This window comes from Amphibalanus amphitrite, unplaced genomic scaffold, assembly GCF_019059575.1.
Source record: "Amphibalanus amphitrite isolate SeventyFive unplaced genomic scaffold, NRLGWU_Aamphi_draft 001601F_arrow, whole genome shotgun sequence".
Classification (NCBI taxonomy): domain Eukaryota; kingdom Metazoa; phylum Arthropoda; class Thecostraca; order Balanomorpha; family Balanidae; genus Amphibalanus; species Amphibalanus amphitrite.
Window position 1 is genome coordinate 39,704 of NW_024883094.1, and position 23,481 is coordinate 63,184.

Consider the following 23,481-nt stretch of genomic DNA (forward strand, 5'->3'; position numbering starts at 1 on the left):
TGGCTGCTATATGCCTTACTTTTCTGGGAATGTAGATCAGTTAGAAAGCTACAGAGACGCCTGCGCGAGTTTAGAATCACTGTTCTGTGCACACAGGGTCACTGCTCCACTAGTGGTAGTCGGTGATTTTAACTGTCCCCTTCCAAAGCTGTCCCCAGCTAGGAGACCCCACTTTTGGCCCCGGCTGCGTGGTTTTAATGCGTTTAGCGGGGAGTTTCAGCAATTACTAGACGACAATGACATGGCCATTGCTGAGTTTTGTTTTCCTCAGTCGGTAGATTTTACCTATGAGCGCGGTGGCCATAGGACACACATCGATCACATTGCTGTACCTCGTTTGTTTGTCGGTCATCAGCTTCAGGCATGTGCCATAGTCCCACCATCCCCAGATAACCTTAGCCCACACCTGCCCATCCAATGCACACTGGAACTGACAGTTAAGTATCAGGGTAGAAAGTGTAAACAACCACTGGTGAATAACCTCGTTGAAAGCAAGCGCACGGTCCTAGTCTGGAAAGACAGCAGTCGGGTTGAAAAATATCGCAGGATCCTTGCTGAGCGCCTCCAGCTGGTTCAGTTGCTTGATCTTGATGCTGATCAGCTGGACAGGCATCTCACATCATGCATCCACGAGGCAGCAGCTGAAGCAGACTGCTCTCGGCCCCGGAGACCACCGAAGCCCTGGTGGACTCCATCTGTGTCGGCTGCTCGAGATCGCGCCCGCCTGTGGCACCGTATGTGGAACGATGCCGGTCAGCCCCGGAATACAGCTTTACACAACTGTTTCCGGGCCTCTCGAAGGGCTTACAGACGGGCTCGCTCCGACGCAGCCAAATCCCAAGTAGATTCCTACGCCCACTTTTTGCCAATTCTGCGCCGAAATAAAAACGTTCAGTCATTTTGGCGACGCGTTGATCTAGCTCGGCGAGGCTCACGCGCTTCTTGTTCGTCGCTCACCGCGAGTGATTTTGAACTACATTTCCGCCGTATCTACAGGGATGGCGATAAACTATCCACAGAGCAAGAGGAAGTGCGTGAGCGAGTAGCAGGCTTGTTGGCCCAGGCCCAGGCGAACCCGGGGCCCGCCAGAGTCGTCTCAGCTAATGAAGTTGATGGCCTCGTTTCCAAGTTGAACCGCAACGCTGCCCCTGGTCTTGACGGAATCACTGTCGAGCACCTGCTTCACGGCTCCTCTCGGATACTGCATGAGGTCATTGCCGGCTTACTGACGGCCTGCTTAACCGAGATGCGAGTCCCTGATAGCTTCACGTACAGTGCGGTGGTGCCAATCATGAAGAAAAGGGGACTGGATTCCAATTGCGCCGATAACTACCGACCAATATCATTAGTAGGTACATTATCGAAGCTGTTAGAGCTTATTTTGCTGGATGATATCAGCAAATCATTTAGACCTTCAGGGCTGCAATTTGGCTTTCTTGGTCACAGGGGCACACGGGAGGCTTCTATCCTTATTCATGAGACAGCGCAGCATTTCCTGTCGCATAGGGTTCCATTGTTTGTGGCCAATTTAGACGCTCAGAAGTGCTTCGACCGGCTCTGGCACTCAGCTGTTCTGCTCCGTGCACACGAACACTTACCTAAGAGAAGCTGGGCCCTCTTGACTAAATGGTACGCTCATTTAACTTCCCGAGTGCGCTTTGCTGGAGCGTGGTCAGATGCTTTCGCAATTCGTCGTGGGGTAAGACAGGGAGCTCTCTTGTCACCATGCTTAACAAACATGTTCTTCATGCCACTGATTCAGGAGCTTGATGACTCTCGCCTCGGCCCCATCCTGTTCGGTCACCATATCCCAGTAGTGGCATACGCTGACGATATTCTTCTGATGTCCGGTAACACGAGTGATTTGCAAGGCATGCTGAATGTTGTTACTAGATTCGCGAGCAAGTGGAGGATAGATTTTGTGCACAATTCGCCTAACATGACAAAAAGTCACAGCTTCATTTTCGGCGCAGAGCTCATTACGCAAATACCCCGCTGGCATCTGTGTGGGCAAACTCTCCGATACCAACCAAAGACAGAGCACCTGGGAGTCCAACTGAGCTCGCAGTTACAGGGCGCCAACCAGGTAGCCGAACGAATCCGTAGGGGCAGAGGCGCATTTTTCGGTCTGTCCCCAGCTGGCATGTTCAGTCCGTTTCTACCGGGGGCAGACAAAGCCTTTCTCTGGCGTGCGATTGTGTCCCCAACCATGCTCTATGGCTGCTCTATTTCCCTTTTGAGTTCCGCGGACATTAAACGCTTAGAACGGTGGCAGGCAACTGCGCTTAAGGCAGCGTTAAGACTACCGCGAAGTGCTCATCACTCAGCGCTGATGAAAGCACTTAACATCCCCAATGTTCAGGCACTGTTGCGCCGCTCGCAATTTGCTGCCCTCAGGGATGCTTTTGATGGGGACCATCGTCTCCGTGACGTTTTGTTTAGTGCATTAGCGCGAATTTTTCTGAACACAAGTTCTACGAGACATACTGGCTCGATTGTAAACCATGTGCTCGCCTTGTGTGATGGAAGCCTTGTTAGCATCGTCAGGATCGCTGGCGGCCACGTATCGCCCGAGTGGGTAACATGTCCTACTGTCCCCTGTGGCTTAACCGACTCACTACGATGGCTGATGGCCCAGAACGATGCCTGTGCCTGGAGCCTCATCAGACTGTTGACATGCGATGCTCTCAATCAAGGCCATTCATAGGCCCCGTCGGCTGAAAAACTGATCGTACTCGTAGTGTATGTAGGTATAGGTGTGTATGTGTATGTGTACATGTATATGTGTTTGTCCGTCAAGGATGTTGCAATAAATTGATGATGATGATGATGATACCCGCAATAGAGCGAAGAAAGCCTCGAACGCGGCGACCGCTACGAGGATCCTGCTTTCTCCCTGATTCTCTTGAGGAAGCGCACACATCTTTCAACATGTGCCGGTTTGACGTTGCTCGCAAACCCCCTCCTACGCCCTTCTGGACCCGTAGAAACCCAACAATAGAATTTCTTTTCGACGACTGCAAAGAGTATATATCACCATTAGAGAGTGTTATGCTTCTTCAAAGCTACATGGAACAAAACGACGATTCAGCCTTTTTCTACACCGATGGCTCGTGCACAGACAATAAGGCTGGTTCTGCAGCCGTGGGACAAGGATTCGAATTCAAAGCTCGCCTCCCTGATTACAGCACCATCTTTACTGCAGAGGTATATGCGATAAGAAAAGTCCTCGCATACATCAAATCGGAAAATATCGAGCGTGCTACGATATGCACTGACTCTAAATCGACACTTCAGGCCCTCAAACGGAAAGAAAACGTTACCCATCACGGCATCCATAATATCCACGAAATACTTCTGGAACTGACGGCAGCACAGCATGTTACTTTCCTATGGATACCCAGCCATCACGGCATTGCTGGTAATGAACGAGCGGACGCCCTTGCGAAGGAAGCTACACTGCTCCCTGAGTCGGTAATAGAACCTATGGCGCATGGAGACTTACTGCACATAGTCAAAATTAAGTTTGCGGAGTATTTGCAACGAAAATGGAATCAAACTCACGCGCCACATATCTACGCGATCAAACCAAGGCTCGGAACAAGATACCTATAAGAAACAGGTAGATCCGATGTTTGAAAGTAAAGCCCCAGTCACAAATTTGACGCACCTGTGACATTTCCTGACACCCACGTGACTATTGTATTAACTTTTGTGTTTTGTAATGTTTTGACCTTATTTAAAGTACTGAAAGCTCAAAATGTATGATTAATGTTGTTTAAAGCAGCATATTAATAATTATGTTTGTAAATTATCGATAAGCTGCTTATAGCAGGTCACGTGATTGCTACCAGATTATGTGCTCAGAAAGCGTCTTTTCAACTTCGATTTTGAACAATTTTTACCTCCTTTGAGGCCAAATGATGGACGGTTTGAGGCACACGATGAAATGCTGAATCTATTGATGCCAAAATTTGTTCGTTTTTTGCATTTTTAGACTAGTATATCCTGGCTCAAACTTTGACCAGTTTGTGTGTAAACCCTATGGTGAAGGGAAAACTTCACGCCCAGCAGGCGTCCTTACAGTGCTGCCAAATCGTGTTTGGTGGGGGTCGGCTCGGAATTTGGCACACTTGCAATCAGCCGAACAGGATAAGAGAAGTTATCCTAACTAGGCTGAGATGCGGTCACACCCGCCTCACCCACAGTCACCTTTTTGACAGAGCAGGCCCGCCTGTATGTCAAAATTGTAACATACGGCTGACCGTCGAACATCTACTAATCGGATGCCAATCATTCCGAAACGAACGCCGGCATATCACAAGGTACCTCGCTTTACATCGTCTAAATTTTGACATGCCGACCATTCTTGGTGATGACCCCACACTAACAGACTTGGTACTCGACTTCATAATAAACTCTAAACTAGTAGAAGAACTCTAGCGCGATGACGACTTAAAGGTTTTGCAGACCCGCACCTCCCCCTGAGCCTGGAACAGCGGCCGGACTCAGAGACGGGAGTATGTCGTTGATACTGCGCCCGAAAACTCCAAAAGATCCTTGACCCCAAGGCCCTAAATACAAGGTTGCACGGACTAATTTCTACTAAATCTACCAGAATATAGTTTACCGGTTGGGTATTTTAATAACTATTCAATCAAAACTTCTTTATTATTTTCTCGTTATCATTTATAAGCAATTTTATAAATTGACTTTCAATTTGCTTGCCTTTTACTGGCAAAATAACTTTCTAGTATTGGGTCAACATAGTTGTGTAGCAGTAGGAACCATATCTGGCAAAACCCCAATGCCTACATACAGCAGAAAAGCAGCCACCAGGTGTCGCCACAGTCACCACTTGGTCGCCACACAGATGTCGCGCGCGTCGCCAATCGCCACACTACCGATTTCCATAAGGACGCATATGTACGGATATGTATTGGAAAGTCGCCCTTAAGGATTACGCTTACATCCTTTGCTTATGAGGTCGGTGGTTGGAAATTGGGAGGGGCTCAGCTATTTTCGACCACGGATATGGCTTTATCACATAATGAGGAACATGCTGATAAGCGTTTTATGTGTCATAACAGCACATAAGTATTTTTAATCATTTTTCAAAAATAGTCAATCCGCCGTATCCTTCAGTGCATAGTGCCGTCGGTCAGTCCCGACGTGACGTCACGCAGGGAATTTGCCAGATTTTCCTACTAGACTTCGACACCCCCTGCTTGACCCCAGGCCCTGAGCTCAACGATCGGGAGCGATGTGGCCGGGTCGGGGATCGCAAACAGACACGACACAGTTGCCTGAAAAGGCGACCGGAGTCCACCTCGCACCACACACACGCCTTCGAGCTGCGAAGCGGCGCTGCAACGTTCCTGGCCTCCTCAGCTGCTTTAGCATCTCTAACTTCGGGATGAGGACGACCAACAGGTAAACCCTAACGTAAATAATAGGGTTTTCCCCACGCACATGTAATCCGAAGCATCCCCCCCCCAAATCAGCAGAGTTATTTTGCAATTGGCCCCTCTTTACCTTTTGAAAAGTTACATGTGCGTGGGTTTCCCTATTTTGCTATTAATAAAGTGGCCACCGGTCTCACTTCATGAGCCGGGTATAGGGGTCACCTCCTCGCGAGGCGAAAAACGAGAGTTGAGGCCACTAAAAAAAAAAAAAAAATAGGTCCGGCGAGGGTTAACCCGCGCCCCGTTGGGCTCTGCCGAGCAACGCGCCCTGTTGGGGGGGGGGGGGCAATTTGCCCCCCCCCCTAAGATCTCGAGAACCACGCAACCTAGCGACAAGCGGCAAACGGTGTTGGATTGCCCTATCAGAGAACTACCTTGTAACCAAATTTTATTGACCTAAGTCAAACCGATGACGTCACAGGTCAGGTCAAAGGTCGAATTTTCACCTTTTACAGGCATTTCAAGAAATGCGTTGTAAAATCGAGTAAAATGCATTTCATTGAAAATCATCGATGGGGAAATGTTCTTCAAACACATATTTTGCTATTTGAGGTCACTGATACCAGGTCAGGTCACATAGGTCAGGTCACTGCGGGGTCACAATATGGAAGTGTCGTGTGATACATGTTTTATGGTCCATTTTACATGACAAATGCGATTATGTTGGTCAGGCAGCCTTTGGGGCCGGCTAAGGTCACGTTTTGGTCAAGGTCAGGTCAAGGTCAGGTCAAATTAGGTCAAATTTCAAAGTTGATATTTTTGCATAAAATGGGTATTGATTCGATGCAGCTCGTCACGGGGAGTTCAATGGTGGTCTTTGTTTTGCCCTACGTGGTCTAGAATTGCTAAAAATTGAGTTTAAAAATTTGACGGCATCATTTTTGAATGTTTTTTTTCGCTATAACTTGGCCAAAAAACAAGATATCGATCTGAAATTTGGTATGTATATAGAAGAGCGCAGGGTCTATCACATCTATTCCGTTTTTTTCGAAATTCGGATTTTTAGTTTTTTTTTAGTTTTCAAAATCAATTTTTTGAATATTTTGGGGTCAAAAACCCAAAATTTTGAAAATCCGAGATAGTTTTGTAGCGTCGCTTTTTGTCTACTAGACCATATAAAGAACTTTGAAATTGCTTGGTATCTGTAGATTTGGTGAGCGTTTGAAGATTGCATGTTTTTTGCTCATTTTTTGCTCGAACATGACCTCAGTTTGACCTCAATAACTCCTGACCTAAGGTGACCTAAGACTTGAAATTTGGTGTGAAGGTGTCAAATTGATGCCCGGGAAGGTACTGAAAATTTGGCGTCGCTGCGCGCCGCCGTTTTCTTGCTATTCAGGAAAAACCACAGGGGGGCAAATTGCCCCCCCCCCAAACGGGGCGAGGGTTAAAAAATGGTGGCGCTGTGCACCGCCGTGTTTGATATATTTGTAGAAGTTTTATAACAGTTGACCCAAGTTGCGGGGGTCAAACACCTCACCCAGCAGGGCGCTGGTTAACCCATGCGATTTGTAACATTCCCTCTTTCGATAGATCGTTGTCATTTGGATATTTTATTAACAGGCCGAGGCGGCGGGGGGTGCGCTCGGTGTCCGGCGGGGGATTCTACTGTTGACGGCGGTCTCGGACGGGTGTCCAACTCGATCGGATCTAGTGAGGTCTATATGTGACATTGTGATGTCGTTCAAGATGCAGTTACGGTCTACATATAGACAATCCATGACATGACATTATCCATGGATATTACAGAGAAAGGATTTCGCCCACATCGTTCTAGATACATGTCAAAGTAAGTTTAAAAATGTCCCTATCCACCATATCTATCATCTATTGATTTCACTAGCAAATTTGCCTCAGAAACGGTTCAATCCACCAATACCATATTAACCCCACGGGGTAACGTACCCGAGGAATGTACGGCTCTAGCGAGATTAAGCGGTAGGTTTTGCCCTTTTACATTTCCGGTTATATCTCAGAAACTAATCGATCTACTATGAAGCCATTTTAAAACGATCATAGCAGGCTTGTGAACGAACAAGTCTATCGCAACTTGAACACTCAAAAGCTTAAGACGACCAAGATATAGGCTATAGCCTGAAGTAACTATACTAAATTTCATAGGTGCAAAGCCTGCCGCTAAAACACGCGAGACCTGTACAAAGGTGAACCGTGTCCACCACTGCGTCCGCCGAATCCACCGTGAATTCCGTCGAATCAACCGCGAATTCCGCCGTATCCGGCTCCGGTTCCGCCCTGTCCGTATCCGTTTCCGACGTCGGCGCTGTATCTGAATCGGAATCCTCTGAGTCCTTGCGGACCGTGGTGTTCGCCGTTTTCGCCGTCGAATGCATTGCCGAGGCTTTGTCTGAATCCTTCTCTCAGCTCGTAGATCTGGCCATAGCCGCCAGGACTGAAAATGGAGAACACAACGGCTGTCAGAAAGCAGCAACAAACGATGCTTCTTCATGGGAAACGTTTACAAACGGCTTGATTATGGTTTAAAGGGACTATCCCACCTTTAACATGGGGTTTGAGTTGAGATAGCCAAGTTTGCGGCGAGGTTCAGAAACCACTATCCATCTAGGTTGCAACCCCCGCGGCCTCTTGGTGTTGAAGAAATTCGTTCCCTTCATTTGAAAATGGGCCTTGTACAAGGCCCTATCTTCAACATGGAGCGACCGTTAGTGTGACGTCACCTCGTTTAGTCATTCTGATTTAAATGGGTTTGTTCTTTGAAAAATCGCTTAAAACTTGGTCTGAACTTTGTTGTGGTGCCTACAGAGTAAAAAGAATCAGCTTTATGACAGTAATGTGGCCTGGGGAAGGAGGTAATTTTGGGCTGTGACGTCACAAATTTCAAAGTTTGTGTTTGGAATATGGGAAGCCTAAGATGTTTAATGAAAAATAAATGCCAGAACCGTGTTACTGGTCATCCAATCTATAAAGTCGGGCACAATTTAACTGGTTTTAACAACATTTTAGAAGGTGGGATAGTCCCTTTAAGTCGTAACGTCTTTGTAGTACAGAGCTCTGGTAGGGAGCAGAATGCCTTATAACTGCACTTACGCGTTGTATCCGTGGTTCACGTTGGATCCATACGAGCTGACCGTGTTTGGGGTGAAACTGAAGAAGAAAAACATGGGCCAGGTCAGTCTGTAGCCAGACGATATCGGCTACTTGTGCCGATAAAGGTGAAGGACAGCATAATAGTTTGGTGAGGTAGCGGATCATTTAAAAACTGAGATTTTTGTTAAGCTTTTTACGTTTATGACCAACTTAACCCTCGCCCGTATAGGGGGGGGGGGGTCGAACGGACCCCCCCCCATGGTTTTTCGCGAATAACTCGCGTAAAAAGCGGCCGATCGCGACGAAACTTTCAGTACCCTCGCGTTAATCAATTTTACACCTACCCTGAAAATTTCATGACCCTGACCCCAATGACCTTTGACCTGTGACCTACTTTTTGAGACCATGTTTGGCCGGAATCGCGATTCGGCGTATGTCTGCTCGCATTAGCCGCGCGTTTGCAGTCTTTTCTTGGTTTCAAGCGTTCAAACATGTGATATGATGTTGCCCCCATGCATTAGGTGGGTGTCAAGGTCACCTGAAGGTCAGGTCAGGTCATTGACCTTTGGTGACCTCGGTTCACTTTTTCGAGTTTTACATGTTTCTAGGCCAGTTTTTGGAGCTGAATTCGAATTTAGCAACCATATGAACGTTTACGAAGTAGTTTTGGTACCTTCGTAACATGTTACGAAGCTGTCAGAGGCGTTTGACACCTACTAGGAATACCCGGCAAGACCCCTACTGGTTGACCTGACCTGACCTGACCCGACCTGGACTAAATGCATAAAGACATCATCTGTGATCAAAACTAACATGATATTCGTGATCAGCGCCCTGAAAAACCCCATAGCAGCCACACTTTACGACGTTCTAACAGGTCTCGATTTTCCCGACTTTTGGGTCATTGACCTGACCTGCAAGGTCAACCAATGACCTAGGATCTTAAAATTAGGTATCATCGGCTTCCTCTCGTCACGGGCAACACGCTCGTTTTTTCCGCGAAGCTCTAGCTCGATCAGGGGCGAATCGGCAAGGGGGGGGTCCAACGGACCCCCCCCCTTATACGTTCGCGGCTGGAAAAACACCAATACGGGCGAGGGTTAACCCTTGCCGGACCTATTGGTTCTCTACATACGTCCCGACCGAGAGGTCAGGCTCGGGTTTAGAGCCACTCAGGTCGCGAAGTTGGTCGAAGGATGTCATGTTCCATATCATTCGATTCGGTAGGTCTTTCGGGGTCCATTGGTGGCTTTCGCGACTCGCTAGCTTAATTTGATCAAAAGTTATTGACGAACAATTCCAATGACTTTTGTTACGTCATATATGACGTCACACAAGGCCAACAATGTAAAAGGCATCAGAACTTGCAAGAAGGTGCAAAATCACGATTCATTGTGCATTTAAGATAGTCTTTGATCATGTCCGGCGCCAAAATAACAGTTTCCACAGTTCCCCCATAGACTTACAATGGCGAAATCACGTGACCGACCCGACCTCAGTGACCCCTCAAAAATGGGAGATATGCAAGTTTTGAGGCCTCGGGTGGTTACTACTATGCCATGTAAGGTCGTATCCCTGAGAAAGCTCCTTTGGAAAGTTGCGCACTCAAGGAACGTGCAGAGGTTCACTGATGACGTCATTGGTCAGTGACCTGACCCGACCTTGAAATGCGGTTGGTGTCACAAGATCCGGATTGAATCGAAGGTCAGGTATATCAACTGTCAGTCTCACCACCGTGTCCCGCGCAATCGCGAAAAACCGTCAGGTGGGGAGGGGACGTCACCAGTCTCCCCTCGGCCGGCGAGGGCTAAGCCAACGATCCTCCTACGGGAGGGGGGAGGGGGTGGCAGCAGCACCCGCTTCCCCCTCGTCCGACGAGGGTTAAGCTTCCGAAACCATAGTGAAGAAAATCAATTGTAAGACTGACTACAATATCTATGAATCAGCAATATGTGAGGTGTCATGTGTTCTACAGGTCAGCTGACGGCTTCTAGCGACGCACGTTTCAACTTCGACCTGGCTCCTCCCGCCACTGGCAGACGCAGCAGCCACCAGCACCGACAGAATGGCCAACTGTGAACAGAAGGAAAGTAAAGAGGTTAACCCTCACACTTATGAACAAAAGCCAACATGAACAGAAGCCAACACACAAACTTCTCAAACTCAACACAGACATACTACACAGTGCAAACGATCACTATCGCCTGTTCATTCACGAAGCACTGCACATCAACAGGCTGAAGCCAATACTCAACATACAAAGGCAAACGCACGTATCACTGGCCCTATGGGGTGTTTGATGTTGAAAGCTTGCAGCTTGCAATGCCAACACAAGATGCCTCAAACCAAATATCAACTCTTTGCGGCGTTTCTTTACTGCATGTGCTGGTATAAATGTGAAGAAGTAGTATTTGTGTGCAAAGTATCGAACTGTATCCCTAGCGTAGCTATTATGTGAGAGACATTTAGCAAAAACGAAGGTTTCGAATACTGTCAGTCATATGTTTTATGATCATTATGATCAACATGATCATTATGATAATGTTTTATGATGAAGCGACTCTGTAACTTGAAATAGCTATAGACAGTGTTATATCAACATATAATGTAGATCTTGAAAATGATTGTGAAAATACAATCGAAACGCGTCGAAAGATAAAATATGATTATATGAGTGTCACTGATATATTGAGCACCTTACCAACTGTGATCAAACATAACTTTAACAAGATCCAAAAACTCAACAAGAAACTTAGCAAAGCAAAAGTGGAGAGAGAGAGAGAGAGAGAGAGAGAGAGAGAGAGAGAGAGAGAGAGAGAGAGAGAGAGAGAGAGAGAGAGAGAGAGAGAGAGAGAGAGAGAGAGAGAGAGAGAGAGAGAGAGAGAGAGAGAGAGAGAGAGAGAGAGAGAGAGAGAGAGAGAGAGAGAGAGAGAGAGAGAGAGAGAGAGAGAGAGAGAGAGAGAGAGAGAGAGAGAGAGAGAGAGAGAGAGAGAGAGAGAGAGAGAGAGAGAGAGAGAGAGAGAGAGAGAGAGAGAGAGAGAGAGAGAGAGAGAGAGAGAGAGAGAGAGAGAGAGAGAGAGAGAGAGAGAGAGAGAGAGAGAGAGAGAGAGAGAGAGAGAGAGAGAGAGAGAGAGAGAGAGAGAGAGAGAGAGAGAGAGAGAGAGAGAGAGAGAGAGAGAGAGAGAGAGAGAGAGAGAGAGAGAGAGAGAGAGAGAGAGAGAGAGAGAGAGAGAGAGAGAGAGAGAGAGAGAGAGAGAGAGAGAGAGAGAGAGAGAGAGAGAGAGAGAGAGAGAGAGAGAGAGAGAGAGAGAGAGAGAGAGAGAGAGAGGAGAGAGAGAGAGAGAGAGAGAGAGAGAGAGAGAGAGAGAGAGAGAGAGAGAGAGAGAGAGAGAGAGAGAGAGAGAGAGAGAGAGAGAGAGAGAGAGAGAGAGAGAGAGAGAGAGAGAGAGAGAGAGAGAGAGAGAGAGAGAGAGAGAGAGAGAGAGAGAGAGAGAGAGAGAGAGAGAGAGAGAGAGAGAGAGAGAGAGAGAGAGAGAGAGAGAGAGAGAGAGAGAGAGAGAGAGAGATAGGAGACTTGCCTTGTACATGGCTGGTAGGTTGTGTGGTGATGACCGCTGACTGCCGACTGTATTTGAACTGCCCTCTTGCTGCTATACATATATACCGTCTCTGACCGGCCTGAGGGCGCGGCTGATCTTTTATTACGCGGTGAGGAAATGTCATTGGCAGGCAGAACTAAAATGTCATTTGCACACAGAACTCTCACGAACGCTGTCCGTCAATCGATATCGGTGCGCATGTTTTTTATTCCCATACGCCGAGATATCCCTTTAGCATTATCCTAGCCGTGCGGTAAACATTTGCACGTGATCTTTCCTGCACTGTTATAGAAACACATACCGGGGTGACATGAGCGATCCGTTCCAAATACGCACTGCGCTAATGCGCATCAGCTCCCCACAAACGTATCTACGGCACCGGTTACATGAGACTAATTCGTTTTATCTACGTCAAACGGATCTTGTTTGGCTCACCCGGGCCGACTCCCACAAACGGAATAGGATTAGCGTACAGTCATGGCGCAGTTGCGGCATTTACCGGGACGACTGAACTAAATTTTATATACTTTTATCATTTGATAGGCTCAAAAACATTTAAAATTAACATGAAATCAAAAAATGAAAACAAAGTTTTCTTGTTTTAAGTCAGTGGGCACTGATTAGCCATTCAGCGACAGCAGGGTGGTCAGAAAAAATTATCTATCAAAATATTTCATTCATTTTATTTCACATGTAAAGACTAAACCAAAATACCAACATTTTTTGCTATTTTCTACGAGGCAGCCAATAAAAAAAGCTTAGTGTTTTGCATTTTGACGCTTCCAGTCAGCAAAGAATAGTTCTTGTGAAATACGGCCCGAATCGTGGCACACGATTGCCTCACGAGTGCCTCGGTTACATGAGCGATCCGTTCCAAATACGCACTACGCTAATTCGCATCAGCTCCCCAAGAACGCATTCAGTGCACCGACTACATGAGCAAATTCGTATCAGTGACGTCAAACGGATCTAGTTTGGCTCTCGGCCCGATGCGCATTACAAACGGAATAGCATACAAATGTGCCGCACATCCGTAGCAATAGAGGTGACTGAATTAAAAACTTCATATCTTATGTCTTTTTTGCATTTAATCTGCTCTAAACATTCTCAATTAACTTAACAAAAAAAGTTAAACATAAAGTTGTCTTGCTTTGACTCATTGAGCACTTGCCTCTCTTGATTCGTCTGTAGTGCTGTCAGAAAAATGTTTCAACTGAAAGTACTTTGATATTTTCTTTTTGGTTTTCACTATATTTGTTTTTGAAAACTTGACAAAATACCGACATATTTTTTAATTATTATTTCAAAAGAAGCAAATGAAAAAATACCTATTATTTTGCATTTTAATGTTTCTTTTTGGAAAGAAATAGTTCCTGTAATACGTATCTTGGTCCTATTTGCTTCTAAGCCTCTTTCCCTGCGGATTTTGTTCGGACCGCCGATTCGTATTAGCAGGTGGATACATGAGTCGGTAGTACGCTCCTGACTCGCATTAGCGGTGAATCCGATCGTGATACGTATTTGCTTTGCTCATGTAACCGCGGATCGGATCGCCGATTCGTACTAGCAGGTGGCTACATGAGTCGGTAATGCGTTCCTAATTCGAATTAGCGGCTAAATACGTATTTACTGTGCTCATGTAACCCCGATAACAGACTAGATAGGACACGCCCATTGGCTCCCCATACTAGCGAACATGTAGGTCAGGCGGCCATGTTTGGGCAGCCGTCTACATAGACTCGCATTTGCTACAACACGTAAAGTGAATGGGGGTGGAGTGGTTTCGAGCCCGTTTTCCAAACCGATTTTTGAGTTATTGGGAGGCTGCAGTGAGTGCAGATGGCCAGTATGGTTATGAAATGATTAGTTAGAGCCTATAGCCTCACCAAATGTATTTGAAATCAATTTTTTATCACCGTACCGCACCGCAGCGAGGGATTAGTCACCCCTTGTTCCCAGACGGTTTACTCGTGCTTGTTCGGTACACGCTGGCCTCAGAGAGCTGAAAGTTGGTATAAATGACCTTTCGTTAAATCCGGATCTTATGACACTAATCACCTTTTCAGGTCATGCCCGGTCACTGACCTATGACGTCATACTGCGCGGTCATGACATGCCGCAACTTCGCAATGCCTTCAGTGCCAGAGGAGCTTTCACAGGGAGATCAAACTAACACAACCTTGTACCCTCCAGAGGCCTTATAGCTTGTATATCTAATATTTTTCCTGATGGTCACCTGAGGTCAGGTCAGTCACGTGACATCGCCATCACAAGTCAATGGGGAAAGGTGGTAACTGCTATTTTGGTGCCGAAAATGATTGAAGATTATGCAAACGCACGAAACCATGAGATGATACACATCTTGTAAACCAATTTTTAACTTTTGCACCGTTTACTTTAGCGACATAGATTACGTCACAAAGCCAGAGTCGGAGTTTTAGGTAAATCATTCGATTAAATTGAGCTGGCGAGTCGGGACAGTCACTAATGGACTGAACACCGTCAAAATCGAAATGAGTTATACGGCCCTCTTAGATCAACGTGACGTAAGGTCAGAATTCTAGGTTGAACTTATCCTAGCACAAGCATATCATCGACGCGCCTGAGCATGGTGACTAGGATAATGCCTATATCGCTAACGTTTATCAGCAAACTAGACGCTACTACATCAGCACCGCCCGTCCTGCCGTCGATGACGCCACAGACGGGTGCCGCTGCTCCCTGGGAGCCGCCTCGGTGTCCGACCTGCCGTCGGGGCCACCATAGACGGGTGCCGCTATTCCCTGTAGACTGCCTCTGTTGCCCGGTCTGCCGTCGGGGCCACCCCACACATAAACGTGTGCCACTGCTCCCAAGGTGCCGCCCGGCCTGCTGTCGGGGCCGCTACAGACGGATGCAGGTGCTGCCGGAGTGCCGCCCGGCCTGCCCATCGGGGCAGCCACAGACGGGTGACGCTGCTCCCTGGGCACCGCCCGACCTGCCCGTCGAGACCGCCTCTGACGAGTGACGCTCCCTGGGGCGTGCTGTCCGGATCGACATTTTCCCGTTCTTGTGTGCGTTTCGAGACTGCTTGGAACAGGCCAACGTCCTAGTCGCAGCTTTCTCTACTCTTTCCTTCAGCCCCCGCTGCTCTGGCAGCTATTGAAATGGTCCTGAGGAAAATAAAAACAACCAATCATGCCTACTTCTTAGTTCTCCTATAGGGATAGGGCGATGAGCGGACTCGACACTGACATGCACACACTGCCATGTTCACATTCACATTCACACATGAGGCGATCAATCATGGTCCATGGAATACAAATATTTATGAGGGAGAAAGAAATGAGATTGATTATCGAAAAATATTCATATAACTTAAAAAAAATATCGGGTTAAATGAGTATCAACTGTGAAACTTGGTATCAAGCATTCTAGAGGGGCCCATATCTTTGCAGCCATACATGCTGTTTAGCAAACAGTTATCATGTTGTGTAGCTTATCCATTCTTCCTTGAAATTACGCATTGTTGAAGCATTTGGAGAGTCAACTCGGCACGTTCCACCAGGCACTAACTAAATCAGGTGATAATTTATAGTTGTCACACACGACAAGATAATTACTGGCAAGAATCAGTCAGTCACATTTTATCAACATTCACGATCACCTACTCGCGCACGCGCACGCACACATGGACGCACATACACTCATACGAAAGGGGGCGGTCGGGGTCGGTCCACCGCCGGTGCCGCTCAGAGCCTGGCGCGGCGGTCACAGCGCCCCGCCGGCTCCCTCTACGCTGGCCACTTGGTTGCATAGGTCATTGTAGAGGTAGAAGAAAATGTAGCCGTTTTTCTGGTGTCCCTCGCCCAGAACGTCGGCCTCGTCGACACAGCTGACTCGGCGATCGTCATAGTGGTACCATCGGTCCCTGCCGAGGCTGTATACGTCCGACACGTAGTGTCCGGAGTGCGTGGCGCCGCCGTAGTGGCTGACGACGCCCACCAGCCGGTAGGTAAAGTCGCCGGCCAGGTCCACTGAGCAGAGACACTGGCCGTCTTCCACGCAGAACTCCGAGAGGTGTGCCTGCTCCAAGGCGTCGCCCGGCGCTCCCTCCTCTAGCGACCTCATGGTGGCTTTCTGGGGCTCGCGTTCTTCGTCCTCGCGGGTCCGTGCCGGTTTGGACTCGGAGTCGGCGTCCAGCACCACCAGCTCAGCCTGCGCTGGCGGCGGCGGTGGCAGCGGCTCGGCACCGGTCGCCGGTGACGGGGGACGCGCCGGCGCTGCGGTTCCGGCCGACACCGGCGATCCGGCGGCGGCGGACTCCGGCGGGCCGGCGCTGGCGGTCGGCACTGATGACGGTCCACAGGCGGCGGGCGGCGGCGACGGACCCGACCTGGGCGCCTCAGACTCCTCGAAGTCGGAGAGGGTGCACAGGGAAGGCTTCCTGCACTTCCACTCGGGAGGCCGGGTGACGTCATCCGCGACATATTCGTTCAGTGAAAGGAACTTGGGAATGCCGACATTGGCGCGGATTTTCTTCGATTCCTCCCCAAGGAAGACGTACCCCCCGCAACTATCGCTATTATATTAAAAACAGCTACCCAAATCTACCCAAATAATACAGCTAAAATACAAGCTACTCACCCAAACTAATGCATCCGTCACATATAATTAATCAAAACATACAGTTTCGCGCAAACCTGTACCTCTAGTTTGTTATAAAAGACATTTGGTCAGAGTTCGACAAATTAGGTGCATTCGCCAGCTAGCCTGTCGTGAAAACGGCTACTATGTTTTTTCACATTAACCCGCGCCCCAGTGGCGGTCTCAGCCAACTTCGCCCTAGGGGAGGGGGGGGGCATATTGTTATTGTTTATTATTGTGACTTATCAGTCCCATTCCCATGCTGGGGCTATTAGTGGGCATCGTCATACAATTTCACACGGTCTGTAAACCACTGAGGGTATCGTCAACAGTCAACACGGCTACACATAGCACATTTGCAATAGCACTAAGAACTAACCGCAGCTCTCGCATATAGTTTAAAAGACCTGACTGCGATCGCTCTCAAATCGACATCCACATGAAAACTTAAACTATTGTACAGCTGACTAGACCTGTATACAAAAGACCGCTTTCCATGATTTGTTCGTGGTTTAGCCAGTGCTAAGTGACTTGACTGACGAGTTACTCGACTGACTATCTCGTGGTTGAATCTAAAGCGTGAAGATAGCACTTCAGGACGACCTGTCGATATGATCTTGTGCACCATACATAGATCCGAATATTCAATGAGCTGTTTCGAATTCAACCAGTCCAAATCATCCAGCACATCAGAGATGTGATCATATTTACGGCGATTAGACAGAATCCTGGCCGCGAAGTTGAGAACCTTCTGAATTCTTCCTATTATCGTCGAACCAGCGCTACCATAGACTTGAGCGCAGTAACGGATATGTGACATGACGAGTGAATCAATGAGCCTAGGCAAAGCCTCCCGTGGTAGTACATGTTTTGCATTCGCGAGACCAATGCGAATACCGAAACAGCGATCCGATATACGTTTGACATGGCTTTCCCAAGATAAATTTCTATCCATCAAAACGCCCAAATTTTTAACCTCATCTTTGCTTTCCAAGCGCTCGCCTAAAAATGTAACACATGCAGGACGTGGGATTTGTTTTAGCTGTCGTCTGTCACCACACATTAACCCGCGCCCGGCTTGGGGTCCTGGATTTCCACGCCCTGCTGGGGGGGGGGGGGGTGTTTGAACACCCCCTTCTAACTCGGCTCCTGGGCCACGTAGCGACACGCGGAAGTCGGCGTTCGAAAGAGCGTCAAAAATAATGAGGAAATCACTTTGGTCAATTTTTTGGTCAGGTCAAAGGTCAGGTCACCAGAGGTCATTGAAGGCAAAACTTCGCCGATTTCAAGGTCGAATGTCGACAATTTCCAAGAAGCCAACGCATAACTCGGGAATCAATAGAGCTACAGCGCCGCAGAAAAGCGCATTCGATAGCCCTATTAACGCCCTTCCTGAGTAATTTTCTCAGATTTGACCTTACGTCAACGGTTTTGCCTGCAGGGGGCAAAAACTGCAAAAATAGCCGATTTTTTCGGAAACAGTTTTTCTGCAATAACTTTTGACTCAAGCCTTGTACGAGCTTACTTTTACCGGCATCGTGTTCCTCTCGTCAAGACACATCGAATGAACTATAACTTGACCTTGAAAGGTCAACTTGAAAATTTGACCTCAGGTCAAGGTCATGACCTGACCGGAAAGGGTCATGTTGCATATCAGTCGATCGGTATCGTCGAGCTGAACACATCTAAGGCGTTTTCATCGCTCTAGCATGCCTCTATCAAAAGTTATTTGCGAAAAACTGTTAGATACTATTCGTGACCTAAGATGACCTCAGGGCATAAACAGGGGTCACAGACACCATTTTCATGTTCAGTGTGTCTAAACCACTTGTAATTCAGTGTTTGGGAGTGCTTATAATGCCTTTCGTCCAAAAGAGGCGCATTTCAATTTTCTCCCATTGACTTACGTGGGGTGAATGAAAAGTTTTGAGCCTAACACAGTTACAGGTGACGCAGGTTAATGAAAATTTGGTCACACATTTTGCCACTATTTTTAGGTGTGTACACCAAGTCTTGAAATCTTAGTCCTTTTCGTTTCGTTTTTAGAGCCCGTTAAAGTGAATAAGATTACGCGTTCGGTGAAAGGGAAGAAAATCGAGAACCAAACTTTTATAAAGTATTGCGATTTCAAAGCCATGCCTTCATCTGAAATTAAAAAGGACCTGAAATTAAACTTATTGGCTGTGGCCCATCATATGGCACTGTTAAGGTTTGAGCTGCTAATTTCAAGCAGGGCAGGAACGGCGTCCAAAATGAACAAATATCAAAAACGCCGTAGAATGTGACAAAATCCGAAAACATGGACCCTGCTCTAGGGGTGTGGATGCTGGATCCAAGACTGTGAGCTCATCAGATAGCGGTAAGAATGGACATCTCCCAAGAGCAAGCTGGCGACATTCTTACCGATGGGCATGACATGAGAAAGGTCTCTGCTCATTGGGCCTCTCGGCTTTTTGCTGGAGAGCACGACGAGAGATGTGTAATGACATTTGGCGCTAGTTGAAGCAGATTCTGAGAATTCAAAGTCACTTTTCGTTACCGATGATAAACTGTGGGTGTTTCACTTCAATCCAGCATGGGAAGAACAGTGAAGTCAGTGAAAAAAACGTCTCTACTATAATCTCAAAAATTAAATGTCAGAGTCATAACAAGGAGGAAAGGGTTCCGTAATTCGGAAAATAAATGAGATATCTTGCAAGTGCACTTTTTCAAAGGGTCTTACTGTAATTGGGCATTACTAGGATGAACCACTGATACACCTTTGTTAGAAAATCAGGAAGATCAGAAGAGAAATGCGGACAAAATTGGTCGTGTTTCACTGGGACAATAAATCAGGGTATTTTTCACTGGTTGCAATGTAAACAATCAATTACTGAGCCTTCCAATGTATCCCAAATTTAATCTTTTAACCAGCATTGGCATCCTAAGGGTGTCTATTTCTTTCTAAGCCTAAAGAAAAAACTGACTGGATGACGCTTCACAAAAAATAATGACGTCATTGACACCGCGAGCACTTACCCAAAAAAGCATGATTCAAGGCGCTATAAAAGTGAGGAAAAAAGTGCTAGGACTTCACAATTTGGTGTCCATCCATACCAATAGTGGCAAAATATGTGACCAAAGTTTCATTAATCTGCGTCACCGGTAACTATGTTAGGCTCAAAACTTTTCATTCACCCTACGTATAATGGGGAGGTCGCAAAATTGACCTGACCTTAGGTCATCGATATCAAAATTCTGAGATATACATTTTGTACATGCTATTGCTCTTAGCAATCGCTGAAAGTTTCAAAGCGATCGGTCACTCGGTGTAGCTATGACAGACATTGAAACTTTTTATGAGGTGAGGTCACTTCAAGTGACCTGGTGACCTGACCTTGAATGACCTTGGTCTGAAATTTTCACAACATGTGTAGAATTGATGTATGATAAGGTGTACCAAAAACGGCGGCGCTCCGCGCCGCCGTTTTTGAGATATTCGCGAAAAACCACAAGGGGGGTGTTCAAACACCCCCCCAGCAGGGCGCGGGTTAACATCTCGGTTTTCGACGCATTGACTTTCATTCCATTCTGCCAGAACCAAGTACACATAATGTTTAGTACCTGCTCTAGACATAGCTCCATCTCAGCGAGTCGGTTCCGTGGTCCTGTAATCGCCAACTGAGTGTCGTCTGCGTACCTGACGGTCGTAATATGAAAACCATTGATTTCCCGAGGTATATAACATGACAGGTCATTTGATGCGATGTTGTATAGAAGCGGTCCCAAGCATGTACCCTGATAGCAGCCAATCTCGATCGGAAGTGGCTCGGACAATTTATCTCCCATGCGGACTCTCTGTTCGTGATCGCTCAGGTAACTACGGAACCACCCGGTGGAAATGCAAAATAGTTCTAATTTGGATAATAACATGTCATGGTCAATGACATCGAAATTCGAAACAGCGGCTAAGGTCAATCAAAGTTAAAAGTGAAATTTCCGACCTATCCATTCCGTTTAAAATTTCGTCTGTGACCGTCAGAAGAGCAGTACATGTTGAGTGCTGCGCCATGAACCCATGCTGTTCTTCACTGAAGATGTGATTTGCTCTCAGATAGGCTGTGAGCTGTACGTGAACTAGCCTCTCAACGATTTTGCTAATAACCGGGACTAGCGTAACAGGCCGAAAGTTAGCCGCCACAGAAGGGTCATCTTTTTTGTGTAATGGTATAACTACCGCCCGCTTCCAGCTCCGGGGAACGCATTCGGACGCAAAACTAGTGTTAATAATCCTGAGCAAGTACCGACCAATTACCTCAAAACTAAGCTTCAAAATTTTTACGGGTATGTCACCTTCAATTTGAGAGGTTTTGTTTGGAAGCGAGAACAGGATCCGTTTCAGCTGTTCCAGTGTGACCGGCGTGATGGTCAGGGCGCCAGTGTGAACTCGTGGCAGTCGCGTGTTCAGCGGCTCAAGGCCTGACCGCCGGAAATCGGCCGCCACCGCGTCTCGCGTGTCAGTGCCGACTGACGTGAAATAACGATTGAGTTCGTCCGCCGTGATATCCCTAGGTTCGACTGGTTTACCGCGCTTAGGGGCTATGATGGGCCTTAAATGGCGATACAGCTCGGCGGGGGACGAGTGTTTGACACGATTTGCTAAAGTCTCGCGGCAGTCGTTACGGATCGCGCGCTTCGTTAGAGTGTTTAGATTTTGGTAATTTGGGTCACCATTAATTTTTGCCATTCGACGCTGGTTCATTAGATCTATGGTTTCATCGGAGACAGGGGGTGAATTCGGGTTCCGAACTCGAAAACGTCTGACTGGAGCATGCGCCTATCTAAAGCGGATACTAGAGCAGAAGAAAATGAATCCCATTGTTCCTCACATGATTGATTGCGATTGACTACAGATGACCAGTCTACATTAGCGATATCACAGAGAAACGACTCGCCGCTGAACTCACGCCAGTTGCGAGCAGATCGGTACTGTGTTTTGGCCTTACTTCGCGGTATCCTGGTCTCAAGACACACGCGGCGATGATGACAAGAATAGTCACAGCTCTCGACAGTACATGTCGGCTTGACATGATCATTGCACAGTGCATCAGATAGTAAGAACACGTCAAGGACAGAACGACAATCACCGCGATGAAACGTCGGTTCCCGCACCACACAGCTCAGTCCGTACCTCTCTAGCTCCAACAGACGAGAGTGCGCAACAGGATTGGTCCGTTCGTCCGCATTCATATCGCCTGCGACAATGATACATTGGGATGGATATGTGGCTATTACATGCTGTAACTGTTCCTCTATGTCATTAAAGTCAACTTGCACCTGATTCTGATTTGATGTGGGCGGTCGATAAAAACAACCCAGCAGTACAGCCTTTTTCGCATCGAACTTCATATGTTACCACCCACCTCTAACTCAAAAACGAAGAGGGCTAGAAAAAACGCGGTAAAAAGCAGTCGATAGCTCTCAATGCGTACGTTTGAAAGTATTTCAGTCATTTTTAATCTTAGAGCAATATTGGGGTCACTAGAGGTCATTAAAGGTCAAAATTTGCCAAATGTCATAATATTTTTCAGAAAACATGCATTTATCTCAGAAATTATGATAGCTACGAAAACGCATGGGAAAGCAATCGATAGCTTTTGAACTCTTCTTGCGATAAGGTCAGAAGCAAAATTGACCTCAGGTCAACGGTTTAGCCTCCAGAGGGCAAAAACTCCAAAAATAGCTGTTTTTACGAAAAGTGTTTTTCGACAATAACTTTTGACTAAAAAAAGCCACGACATTTCTATTGCCAGAATCGTGTTCCTCTCGCCGAGACGCGTCGAATGAACTATAATTTGACCTTGAACGGTCAACTTTAAAATTTGACCTCAGGTCAAGGTCATGACCTGACCGGAAAAGGTCATGTTGCATATCAGTCGATGCGCCTCAACAAGACAAACACAATGAGACCATCCCCAGCGTTCTATCTCTTTCTAATCGCGAGTTATTGGCAACAATCTGTTTGTAGCCTAAAATGACCTCGGATGACCTTTCTAGAGGCTACCAGCAAAAATGACACCTTGGTCATCACGGGTGGTCCGAATCATTGTGATTCTGAAATATTTGGACTGTTCCTATGAGTACACACGGATCTAGAGGCATTTTCATTTTTCTCCATTGACTTGTAATGGAAAGGTCACGCTACTGACCTGACCTTAGGTCACGGATATAAAAAATCCGAGATATACAAATTGAAGGCGCCCATAACATCATGCAATCCACCAAGTCACCTTTCTGACAAACACTGCAGGCTGGACATGATTGCAAACTTTTTTTAGGCTTGGTCAGTTAACTTGACCTGGTGACCTGACCTGACATGACCTGGGGTCAAAAATTTCACACATTGTCCAAAATTGATGTACCAAAAGCTACCCCAAGCGGCGCGGCGCTACGCGCCGCGGTTTTTTATTCACACGCAAAAAACGCGACAGGGTGGTAACATATGCCCCCCCCACTGGGGCGAAGGTTAATAACCGCTTCTCGATTTATTCGAATTCTTAATAGATCAACTTTTGAAGATATGCACCGCACACACAAGTTGGTACTGTCGCATCGCAGGCCTTGGCTAGTGTAAAGGCCTGGCTACACTATGCGTTTTCTGCGTGCGTTTTTGCAGGTTTGCGTGTTTTGCGTAATATCGTTCTAGGAAAAAAGTTATAAACAATATAATTTTTACTTTGGTTATA

The 23,481-nt window shown here is 47.0% G+C and overlaps 1 long non-coding RNA gene across 1 annotated transcript; it reads right to left on the reverse strand.

Annotated features, from left to right (window-relative positions):
• Positions 1-7,002: 7,002 nt before the first annotated feature.
• Positions 7,003-10,613, reverse strand: LOC122374089. The gene is made up of 3 exons (XR_006255156.1): positions 10,534-10,613; positions 8,532-8,588; positions 7,003-7,875 (listed from the first exon to the last, which is right to left on the reverse strand). It is a non-coding gene; the product is annotated as an uncharacterized LOC122374089 (long non-coding RNA).
• Positions 10,614-23,481: the final 12,868 nt, after the last annotated feature.